Genomic DNA, 12,781 nt, shown 5'->3' with positions numbered 1-12,781 from the left:
AGCCACAGCATTCCTACCTGGGGAACCCTGAAAAACATCCACATGCACCCTACAGAGCACATCCAACACAAACCAACTAGGCACTGGGCTGGTGCTACACCACATCCTGGCTGCCCTGGGTTGCCAATCTCAGGAGCAAGCTTGTCCCTTGCTGCTCCAGCCAGTCCCACAGACAATGGCCATTTGTCCACACTTCCAGGGAGCTTGCTACACAGGGCTGCTCCAGGAAGACTGCTCACTGCCAGCAATTCCCAGACTAATGGCCAAATCTCTCTTGCCCCTCGCCCCAGGAAAAATTTCCAGGAGGGGAGGAGCAGTCTGCACATTTTTCTCCGGTTGGGGATCTGATGCCAGCTTCTTCAGCTGTTTGATGCAGTGACACAGATATTTTGTTTCATTAATCCTGAACCAGGCCATCTGTCACCAGTGGAACAGGTTCCAAGGATTTATAGCATAGAAACACAGTGGGTGTAAGTGCTCCCAGTCAGTTCATGGATCTGCTTGCAGGCTTAATGGAGACTCCTTCGTACTCCCTTTCTGAAGTGGAATGGTTCCTGATGTGAGAATTAATCAGTAGCAGACAGACAACCAAATTATTTTCAGGGCAGCCTAAAGGGGTTAACAGGAGGCAAAAGGGAGTGATTCTCTCCTCTTCCTTTTATTTGGTCTTTTACAATTCCTTTCAAAATCTTAGAGGCCTGCTGGGAGGAGCATCCTGTTTCCTCATACCTCCTTCCTAGCTCCAGATGGAACAAAAGTGATACAATATTCTCAAACTGAGTGTGTCTGGGTCACTGGCCACTGCTATATTTTTATTCCAGAACTGGCTCCTGGAAGATTTCAGTCTACATTAAAAGAACCAGCACCAATGGATGTATATTTGTATTGATCTGTCAGCCTGTTCACTGGTTCACATTTTCAGTAATCTGGGCATGGCCACCAGCAGTGAAGTTCCTGCCCTTTCTGTGGCCAGCTTTTTTACAAAGTGACTCCCTCATTTGCAAAGCTGTATCTACTTTCTTGGTATTGCAAGGATTTAAGTATTTCAGATTTATGGATTACTTTGTGTTTATATGCAATCTCACATAAAGCAGCCTGAAATATCATGGAGCTCCTGCTGGGCTATCTGGAGGAAAGGAGGCAGAATCCAAGTCTCTTCTTGAACTTGGAAGCAGGATTCTCTCCAATCTTTGGCTCCTTTTATTACCATTAAGATACATTAGCAGAGGGTATTAGAAATACCACCTTTAACATCCTATTGTAAAAAATCACTTAGAGGGCAGGAAGATGGAAACACTGGAAGTGCCCCTGCTGAGCAGAAGCCCCACTCTACCACCTGGCCTAGCTGACCTCTACAGAAGCCAAGGGCAGCTGCATTTTGAGCCACATGAAGACAAACTACACAGCCACAACAATGCAGTTCTGCATGCCAGATCAGGCACAGCTAGTTCCACTAATTATATCTGTTGTTTCAACTTCTGCAAACTTCCTGTCCCTGTGTCCATCTTTTTTTTTAAGGAAAAGAAAATGACTAAGTGCCATAATTAGTGCAGTCAACCCTACATTTTGAGTGCAAGTCTCACAAAGTTATGGATAAAAAGCTTTATAAAATTTTTAAAGGTTTTAAAGCTCTGTAAGGCTTTCCACTGTATGAAGGAAAAAGTCTGGTCGCAGTTTTTGTAGGAAGTGACAGTTCAAATTTAGGGAGTTCTCATTTTCACTCCCATTTCCCCTTGTTCACTTCAGCACTGTTCTGAATAATTCACTTTGGGTCTCACAGTCTCTGTGTTCTTTGCAACCTGCCCCCTCCCAAGCCTGAGGAAAATTATATTCACCCCTTCTCAGCTACAACAGCAGCAGAGCTGCTGCTGTGTTTCACTGAGGTGGTGCAATGCCCTATTTGTTTTCACAATTTTTATGAAAAGGGCTAAAACTGAAAAACATGGCTAAGCAGAAGAGTGCAATTAAAGAAGAGAAATAGAAGAGTACATAAGAACTGAGTTTGTGTGGCAAGGCTTTGGTGGCAGGAGGGGACTTCTAGCCTGGCTTCTGTGAGAGGCTGCTGGAAGCTTCCCCTGTGTTCAGTGGAAGCAATGGGTCCAAGTGCCTCCATGTCAACACTAGTGAGAAGGGGAAAAAAAACTGCAACAGCAACTGCAGCTAAAGAGAGGAGTAAGAATATGTGAGAGCAGAGGAAAGAGGGGCAAAGATGAGGTATGATGAACTGACCACAGACCCCATTCCCCATCCACCTGCACCAGTGGGTAAAGGAGATAAAGAATTCTGAAATAAAGTTAAGTCCAGCAAGAAGGGAGGAGTAAGGGAAAGATGTTTTAAAATTTAGGGGTTTACTTTCCTTACCCTACTCTGATTTGATTAGTAATAAATTAAATTCTCCAAGTTGAGTGTGTTTTGCCTGTGACAGTAATTGGTGAGTGATCTCCCTATCCTTACCTTGCTTCATAAGCCTTTTATTAAATTTTCTCTCTCCTGTCCAGCTGTGGGAGGGTAGTGATAAAATGACTTTGGTCTGCACCAAGTGTCCAGCTGGGGTAAACCCACCACAATATATTAAGAGGAATTGAGATAGAGGTTTAGTCCCTGTGGAATCAACACAGAAGCCAGCTACTCCTTCACAGTTATTCAAATCAGCACATTTGCTGTCAGGATTCCTTGCATCAGCCTGGCTGGCAAACAGAGAAAGCTCCCACTGATTTTAGGGACAAGGAAGGTGTGCTCCAGCTGTGGTTTCAGGGAGGAGTGTATCAGGGTGCATGGGAAGTGGGACACATGGTAGAAACAGAAATTATTAGAAAAATGGTAAATAATTGCTTTCATTCTTTGGGGTGGGCAGTTGCTGGCTTCGGTGAAGAAGTGTTGCATGCACTGTACACACAAACACAGATCAGTTTGAAAATCAGAGCAGGAAACCTAGTGTGAGCATCCTTTCCCTCTGCTGACCCCCTGTGAGCTACTTCCACATTAGCGGAGAGAACCAAACCCTGGGTGGAGTGTGTTTGTGTGCCCAGCAGTTGTCAGCAGGCTGTCCAGAAGTAATGATCTCAGACAAAAATAACCCTGAAAGATCTTTCCAAATATAGTCTCTCATTATTGGTGCTGTATCAGTTTCATTTCAAGCTGTGCCTGGCAGCTTCTCTCTCTTGTCCTCTTTAAGAGGGCACTGACAGGCCTGAGGCACCAGGGCCTATCTCTAAAACATGTTTGTAAAACCTCATCCTATGCACCTGGAAGAGTCCATGCTCACACCACCAATTTGAACCAAGCGCTGTGTTATAACCTGATTTAAAGCTTCACTGCTTTCAACAAAAGAGGGAAGGGAGAGTGGGATATGAAATGTCTGATTTCTTCCTCTTTTTGTCTTGGAAACCTTACTAGCCATCATACAATGCTGGCAAAATCCATCCATTTTACAAAGGAAGAGAACAGATGTACCCAGTGCAGTGCCTGTGCAAAAAAAGCACAAGGCTATTGTCAGAGTGCATCCACAGACTGCTTGGAAGTGCTAAGTACGCCATGGATGCAGAGCAAGCCTAGTTAGGGACGGAGAACTGGCCATGTTTGCTTCTGAGCCATTTAGGTAATTCATGAGGCCTGCTGGCCAAAATAAGCTATTTTGAGGGATACAAGACTGCCTTAAAACAACTGAAGAAAAATCTCAGTGACCTCAAAGGAAGACAGAGTTAGGCTGGTTTTTTGGATATGAAGGTTAAGTTCCTACAGTGTGGCCCTTGCAGCTCCAGCACCTACAGCCTGAGCAATCCCTCCCTCTGTGGACAAGGGAGAGAGCCCAGAGGAGTGTGATCCACAGTGCCAGTCCCAGCAAGTGCCCTTGTCCTGGAAAACAGCAGGGTATGGCAGCACACCTGACCTACCACAGATGATCAGCTTGCAGCTGCAAGTTGTAGGGTTCATAAGTGGGCAGGTGCTTCTTGTTGAGGTGAGCCACAGCTGAGGCTTGGAGGTGTTGCTAAGGGTGCCTCTGTACTGGGGTCACTGATGAAAGCCCAGCTCACAGTACAGCTGTTGTCACATGCTGTGGCTCCTCAGTGGGGCCATGGAGCAGGAAACACTGTCCTTCCTGGGACACTCCATCTTGAAGTCAAAATGCTGCTGGGGACAGTCACTGCAGGCTGCTTCCCACTGCACACACAAACATGCAAAAACAGCCAGCACCATCAGCACACAGAATCTTCTTGTGCATGAGTACAAATCTTAAAGAGCTTGGGTATGACATTTCATGACCTGGACCTTGCTTCCCATCAGGGAAAACCCAGGGAGTAGGAAGAATGAACAATACACCACATTTCTCTTGGCATCTGACCAACAGACCTGTCTCAACATGCAAACAAATATAAACTGAAAAGCAAGAGGGGAAGGAATTGGAAATCTCATTCTCCCATTAATCTGCAATGCAACTGTAAGCAAGCAATTAATTTCTTTCTTCAGCTGTAACTGAGGTGTCACAATTTTGCTCCACAAGGATATATCGATGCATTCTCTCACTAATGCCATTAAATTGTAAAGTGCTTTCGGATATTTGGCTCCCAAAGCACTTTAGAAATGCATGATTAAATTACACCCAATTATAAACCAAAGCAGGTGATCTTGTAGAGGAAGGGATATTGCTCTGCTGGTGTTACTCTGAGGCATTAATAGTCTACAGAATGCTCAGGGGAAATCAAGGGGAACTGCATGTACAATTTAATTTCCACTGTCCACTGCAAATCTTCCATTTTCAGGTGTATTTAAACATATTTCTTGAAGTACTTAATACTGCTTGTTGCATTGACATGGGATCTCATCAGGTAAATCCCCTGGACTGTAAATGTAGCACTATATGGCAAAATTCTTTCAGGAGACCTCATTCTCAGAAAAGAGCTTACCTCCTCATTCTCCTTCAGAGTTTTTCTACCATCTCTCAGGTTTATGCAAATAAACCTTTTGACTTGCCATTTATAATGACGAGTAGGAAATCAGTTCACATCTGTGTCCTGCTGGTCCAGGTAGGCTGTTATCAGAGGAATGCAGTGCAAAGCAGAGCCAGCCTAAGTTTCTCCCATTTACAACTCTCTTGCACTTGCCTACATGCACAGAAGTTACTGAAGTAATTTCAGGCTTTGTACAATCCAGGCCTAGAGCACTTCCACACAAGAACACAACTACAGCCACACAACTGGAAGTGCTTTTTCTTAGCTGCACATGTAGCCAAAGTAACACATCTATGGCCTAAGCCAATCCATCAGGAAAGGCTGACTGGTAAATACAAATACACAATTTGACACCTCATTACTCCTTTTAGTGTACCACTCATTCTGTCAACTTAATGTGTTGCCCATCACTCTTAATGGGATTAGAAGACTCATAGCAGCATGTGGATAGGCTTCTGAAAAAATAGATGCCTAATCTAGTAATATGTATTAATAAATAATTTTTATATTACTATATTTTTTATTACATCAGGCACAGGCCAATCCAAAAAAGTTGTCTTTGATCTCATCATTTAGAGGCCCTGCATTCTGCAATTCACCAGGCTGGGCAGAAGGATCATTTACAATTTTGCTTTGATGAGCTGGGCCATGCTCAGTTATGTTTGGGAGCACTGCTGATTAGACATCCATGTTATGATTAGGTACATATAGGGAGCAACTGAACAAAGAAGGCAGCATTTACCTGACAAGATAACCTCTAGATGTTTAATTTAATGTGCTTTCAGGGACTTCTGGTCCAGAAAGACTGTCACACAGTCTTCTACATGTCACAGATTTCTTTGCTTCTCATTTAGGGAACACATTCCAGTCAGACTGAAAATGTACTACAAGAAAAATGACTTGTAACACCAATTTTCTGTTATGTCAAGACATGATAATATCACCCTCTGAGCACACGAATAATCCTGAATTTTAATTTAAGCAGCACCTGTATAAAGTGCTATGGCTACATACACGTGTAGTAAAAGGAAGCCTGGTCCTGAAGAGATTGCCAACAAATGGAAGGGATAGAAGAGGAGGTATTCTGGTATCTAATCCCCAGGTGAACACCTGAGCTGCAAAGCAGGTTAGTGACATACCCAAGGCCACACAGGGAGCCTGAGCTTAAACCCAAGTCTTGTGCTTACCTGTGTGTCTGGAGATGTTCCATTGCTCCTGAGAATCCAGAGGGTCAGTGTCCCCACTGTCATTGCAGACAGTGACTCAGAAGAAGTATTTCCTCGCTGGGAGCAGGCCTGTGACAGGGTATTTATTGCTGTAGACCTTCTCTGTGCCTGTGAACCACATGTCAGTACTGACATCACATTGCAGGACACCATAATACATCTCCTAGTTGTCTTCTGCATCTGAGCTGTGGTTTAGGACCATGGTGTCTGGGACTCCGTCAGCCAGCTGCAGATTACTGGGTGGTCAGGGAAAGCTAAGAATTAATGAGCCATTTAAGCACTAGTTTATTCTGTTTGGCTCCCTCCCTCAGTCCTTTTCTGGGTCTGGGGCAAAAATATTTCACTTCCAAAGTCACTGTATATCTAGGAAAGTACTTCCTTCCTTGATTACTTCTACCCTGAGCAACCCAAGGGTATTGACTTGTACTGTGTAATTACCTTCTGATGAAAAAATAAGGCTGTTACTTTTGAAAAGCATTCTCTGAAAGGAAGACAAGTACATAGGTCTGTAACCCCAGCAGATCATTACAGTAATAGGAGTCTCTCTAAGGACCCAAGCCAGACTGCCTCTACTTGGTTGGCACAGACCCACTGGCAGTGAAAATGATGTCACCAGATTGCTGAGGGACAGACAGTGTTGTGTCAGTGCTGTTATGGGGATTTGCCTGTTGAAATAATGACAAGAAAAACAAGGTAGCATTGGGAGTGTCTGGAGCAATAACTGCTTCACCTTTTCACTCCACAATGAACAGAGTAAACAAAGCCTCCACAGTACCATCCTTATTCCTTGGCTCTGAGCCATGCTGCTCCAGGCTTGGCCCAGCTAACATGAAGGAGGGAGTTGGGAAACACAATGAAGGAGTAGGAAAGTCTTTTCTGACTAGGGAGTCTTTCTCCACTTGAGTGAAAACATTTTGGATTGCTCCTGTGGCCTTTTTTGGTTGAAGGATTGTATGACTGGAAGCATCTGTTTGTTTTTGGTTTTTTTTTTGTTAAGAAAAAAACCCCAACCTTCCTAACCCTAGTAGTAAAGCAGAATTTGTGTGTAATTTCCACCAGCAGAAAAGTATCTCCTGTTAGTACCCCAAGGTGATGGAGTTCTCTATACTGTACCCGTAGCTTGTGTGTTTGTGTTGTAAATGACATCTCTGCAACTTCTCTTGAGGATAACATGAAAACAGATCAGAAACAAATCACCTGGTGCTGTGGGTCAGGACTGGGAATGGTTCTTGTCCTCTCTCTTTTTGCCACACCACTGGTGGGGATGATGGGGAGCACTGGCCATGACAATGGCAACTGTGAAGTTCTGCTGGCTTGGGCAGCAACAGAAACAATCCCCACCTTTGAGCACAACAGGGATAGCTGTGGCTACAGGAGCTACTTGTACAGAATCAGCCAATAGAAGAATGTTTCAAGGACACCAATGCTGGAGAGTTCTTCAATCTGCAAAGGCAACGGCAGGCTTTGTCCCCAGCAAAGTGCACACAGGTGGCATGGCCTGGTAGATTCCACATAACCTCATGCTACAGTTCAGTAGTTTGATCATCTTGGAAGCTGAGGGAAAACAGCTGGTGTAATGCAGATTAACTCATACAATTTAAACTGAGGAGTACCTTCGTACAGTGGGGCTCATTTTGCAAGGTCCTGTGGAGCCTGAGCTCATGTAGTAGTCTAAGATTAAAAAAAAAAAAAAAAAAGAAAGCATATAAATTGCTGCTAGCATCTATAGAAATGAACTCAACATCCACATCAATATAAATTGTACCTCAGACAGGACACTGTTGTGACCTCAAACATTGTCTTTACAACCCTAGGTCAACTCAAGCTTTAATCCAGAATGATTTCTCTTCACCTAACTTGAACTGTAGTTGCATGCTTGAAAAATTCTGCTTCTCATGGTGAATCACAGAGACTCCCCAATGTTTTATGGTTTGTTGAGCAGCGATACCCCGCCTGTGAAGGGCTGGGTTGTGCAGCTGACAAACCTGTGTGCACAGAAGTCCCTTTATCACCACAGGGAGGCCTATAAAAAGGCTTCCCATAAAAACACTAAGCAGTTATGTAGGGCTTTGTGAACCTGAAGCTCTGCCTGAGTTTTCTCCAATAGCCAACTTTGAAACCAGAGCGACAGCTTGTAATAAAGGCTAGAGGACAGCTCCAGGCTCCCAACCCCTGCAGCTGTATTTCACCAGATGCTCAAGAAAACAGTAATTGAAGGATTGCTGCTCTGACAGGACACAACACAGAAGCTCACAGAAAAGATGTGCAAAGGCATGGTGCTGTCCCAGCACAAACCACCATGTGGCTCTTCAGCCTCACAGTCAGATCAAACCTGGGTGGGCAGAAATAAAAGAAAACAGAGAGAGAAAGGAATTTAAAAAATAAGAGAGTGGGAGACTGCACAGAAAAGTAAAGATATTCTTCAGCCTGTTGAGTCACGTCAGAGACTGTAAGAAGAATCCTTCAAGACTGTTTCAGCAGAAGGCATACCATGTAAGGGTTAAAATGTTAGCTCTTCTCCCAGTTGTTGCAACCACAAGAAAACATCAATGCAATCAACTGCTTTCTGACGAGCACCTACTCAGGACAATTTCAGGTAAGTAAGGTGGAACAGAAATATTTCAAATAAAAGTAAAAAATGTGCCAAAAAAAGTGTAGTTTACATGTAATAAATGAATGAGAACAAAATAAAGGAGAAGGCAGCTTTAATGCCTAGTTTGATGATTTTACTGTCCAAATTCTGTCCAATACAAAACAAGCAGTTTTTGTATGATGTCTGTTTCTTACAGGACTTCTTATACTCTTCAGCACAGTACTTCATGTTGCCATGCCGCACCAGACAAGTTTGTCTGAAGCCTACAGTCTCTCTGGGAATTTTTTTGGGTTTATTTGATGATACAGTAACAAAGCCATGCCCCATGGATGGGTTGTGCAATTTCAAAGTGTAGACTGAGAGGAAAAATGACCATTTTTCATATTGGTCACCTGGATGTTGCCTTCTGAGACTTCCTCAGTGAAACCTGGAAGTCCTTCTGCTCTACTCATGAATCACCTATTCCTGCTGGCCTTACTGCTGCTGAGGACAGCCAGCACCATGCTTTGTCACCTGGGAGTATCTTAGACAAAAATGCCTGAATTTTCTAATTAATAATTAAGCAAACAAGTTCTAAACAAAAAAGACAAATGCTTTGCTACCTCAATTAGTAAGGTAGCTAGGGATTTCGTGGCAGGTCATTCTCTTTCATATCTTCATTCTCAAGACATAATTAGCGTACTTGAAGCATGACCTCTGCTAATATTACTTCAGTTTTTGGTGCCAGAATGCTTAGTGCTCACTGAGGGCCTGAGAGGATTATAATCCTGTCTCAGTAACACCACATATTTACAGCAAATGGCTGTTTCAAACATGATGGTTTGTTTACTGTAGCATCAACTGTCCTAACCCATACTCAGAATACTGAATCCATGTCAGGAATCAGAGAATCTTCCAACAGTGACCTCTGTAACCGCAAGTGAGGTGTGATGTGAGAAGTCATGTGGTGGAAAAAAACCAACTATTACACCATTATACTGACACAGTCATTCAGGGGACGGCTCAGCAAGGAGGATGGCAGAATTATTTAAGTTTGGCTTAAGGATTGCACAACTTTGTGCTGCTCTCCATCTCCTCTCAGAACCTCTGAAAACCGAACAATACCCAACCAAGCTGTGATGATAAATGCTTTTTTATAGTGCAAGATGAATCTGATAAAGCTTTACAAAATGTGGTATATGTTAAAAATAAAAGAAAGTAACAGCTTCCAGATAGAAGTTCCAGCTAGATGCATACTGCAGGTCTTACCTGAAGGTGACATTGCTAGAATTCCTTCCTCTGACAATGCTGCTTCTCCCATACCAGATTCACCCATGGCATGGGTTCAGAAGCAGTATTTGTCTGTAAGTGGTACTCGAGACAGGGATCCTGGTGCATTTTTTCTGCTTTTTGGTGTCTTCAACTCATGTCTCTAATGTGTATCCTGACAGAGCATCTCCACAGTCTGGCTCCCTGCCAGACTAAGCCAAGGCTGGAGTTGAAAAATCCACCACCTTCAGCAGTTCTGAAGGCTCTGTGACAGCAGGAGAGTCCACAGCTTACAGATGTGAATACAGAGCTGGTCGCATTTCAGGATGCTGAACCTGCAGGGTTTTGGGTTACAAAAAGAGCCTTAAGAAACACAGAGCAAATTCTGTCCAACAAAGCAATGTGGTTCCTAACATGGCACATAATGGAGACACAGTTTAAAGGCTGGCCATTTAAGGAAAAAACTCAAACATTCTGGCACAGAATCATCTGGAATCTGCTGTGAGCACTGCCCACTACTCATTTTCCACATGTGCTTAGAAGAGGTGTTTAGCATTAAAGGCTTGCTTCTGTCTCTTCCTAGCTGGCTGGTGAGCTCTGCAGTACATTTCCTACAACCTGTTTGCTATGACTCTGAGTTCCTTGTGTCTCTTCTTGTTTAATAAATCCCTCCTACAGTCCTGTGGGAAGCAGTCAGGTGCTGTGTGGACTGGGATTAGGGAATGTGCTTACTGACTTGCAAGATCCTATTAATGTTATTCAAGCTTATTTGCCAAAGATTATAGTACCCCTGATTATTAGTAATTTTAAAAAATACAGATCTTATTTTTGCTCTTTGCCCACTTTGCAGCAGCCTCTATAATATATGAGAAGAGCAAAAGATGGACTGTTAAGAAAATCTGTATGTTTTCAATCAAAATAATAGGGAGTCATATATCCAAATGCAAGTCCTGCTCTGAAATTCTCAGCTAAAATGCAACAACCTTCCCCCTGGCACCAAAAAAGTCATCCAGTGCAGCATGCCATAACAAACTTGATGCTAATGGCTTTTATACAAGGCTCTCATTTGAGCACAGGGGTCATAAGGAATACAGTGCATATGGACAGAGAGTATTCTCCTCTCCTAAGCCTAATGTGAGATAATGCAAGTCTTCAAATAGGAAAAGAATCATAGCTCCAGGCTTTAAATTGGTTTTGTGTTGTCTTCTGATGTGAGGGAGCCTGAATGCTTTGTCATCTGAGTAACTATTTAACCTCAAGGCTTTCATCTACTACATAGAATTCTCTGTTTTTTTAGCTACGCTGGCTTCCACACTTGGCCATTTTTTTTCTGAATTATGTGCAGCTACTAAGGCCCACTTCAGTATCCATTACAGGATTCCATCAACAGTTTAGGCTATTTATTGATGGCATCTGACAATCTTTTGTTTGTAAAATGCTTTATTCATACAGAGAAAGAAGTCTCTGTAACTGTCACAAAATAAAATCTGCCCATTTGAGCATTTCTGAGGCTACTGTAATCCTTTGGAGTCTGTGATATTGATCAATTCAGAACTAGGCACAGATTCTAAAAATACAGTAGTAAATGTAAAATGTAAATTAAAAATGTAAGCAACTTTCATGAATCTCATGGGAGTTTTCTTTTAAAAGGGTTGATGCGCATAGTAACATGTATGACAAATATTATTTGTCATACATTAGGGCCTTTGGCAACCACAATGTGAACCTTAAATACCAAAGCTACCTACATCTCAGAACACCTTCATCACGCTGATCTCTGCTGTTTACAGATACTTAATTCTGCCCAGCTGGGAATGTCTGTGTCCTTGTTTTAATAGTTACATAGGGATCACTAATTTAATTTTTTATTGCTTTTGGACTGAGATAAACCGAGAAGTTGAAAAGGAGAGAGAGATAGAGAGAGAAATAAAACCCAAGAGATGGCTACAGTTGCTTATCCCCCTCTGATTGAGGCCCAGCCTGTCCCTGAACACTGACTGGCAGCCCCCAGTCAATTCTCCCCAGGTTATATACTGAGCATGATACACTGTGATATAAGAATATCTCTCTGGTCAGGTTGGGTCAGCTGTCCTAACCATGCTTCCTCCCAGCTTGTTGTGCCCCTGCTCACTGGCAGAGCATGGGAAACTGAGCAGTCCTTTAGTAAGGGAAAACACTATTTAGCTACAAAATCCAAAACAGTGTTGTACTAGCTGCTAAGAATAAAATTAACTTTATCTCAGCAGAAACCAGGACAATACCATGAGTGATTGCAATTTAATTAATGTGAAATTCCAACATTTTGAATGAGACAGAAGAAAGAATCCAAGAAAGAACCAAAATATTAACAGAAAAAGAAGAGCAACAGTCTCGTTAGTCAGATGCTGCTGCTGATAGGAACACCCCCATGTGTTGCACAAGCTGTGTTAAGCGTGGATCATACGGCTGCTATCTGATGGATACAACAAAATCAACCATTTGTTCAAGTCAGTTCTGGTCTAATTCAGGACAAAGCAGTCCAAATTAGACACCCAAATCCATAGGTGTGACTTTTAGAGGTGCTGAATGTTCTGGCTTCTCGTTGTTGCTTGTGGGTAACAACCCACTCAAGCAACTTTTGTGAGACACTTCTCTCAGAGTCTCTACACAGAGGAAAATCAAACTAGCACAGAATAATTTATTGACTCCAAGTTGTGTGCATGTGTTATATTTGTGTGTATAAAGAAATATATGTATGTATATCAGGAAGTCAAGGAGGGGTAATT

The 12,781-nt window shown here is 42.8% G+C and overlaps 1 long non-coding RNA gene across 1 annotated transcript in view; it reads right to left on the bottom strand.

The window, feature by feature from the left end:
* The window catches only part of LOC135303459 (uncharacterized), a 31,354-nt gene extending 24,105 nt beyond the window's left edge, over window positions 1-7,249 (bottom strand). Inside the window, exons 1-2 of the long non-coding RNA XR_010364928.1 lie at window positions 6,137-7,249; window positions 3,894-4,161 (exon numbers count right to left, since the gene is read on the bottom strand). This is a non-coding gene — a long non-coding RNA (uncharacterized LOC135303459). The remainder of the gene's footprint in view (window positions 1-3,893; window positions 4,162-6,136) is intronic.
* Window positions 7,250-12,781: the final 5,532 nt, after the last annotated feature.

The sequence above is a fragment of the Passer domesticus genome, chromosome 6 (genome assembly GCF_036417665.1).
Source record: "Passer domesticus isolate bPasDom1 chromosome 6, bPasDom1.hap1, whole genome shotgun sequence".
Classification (NCBI taxonomy): domain Eukaryota; kingdom Metazoa; phylum Chordata; class Aves; order Passeriformes; family Passeridae; genus Passer; species Passer domesticus.
Note: the sequence above shows the minus strand (reverse complement) of the source record. Positions and strands in the feature narration are given on the sequence as shown.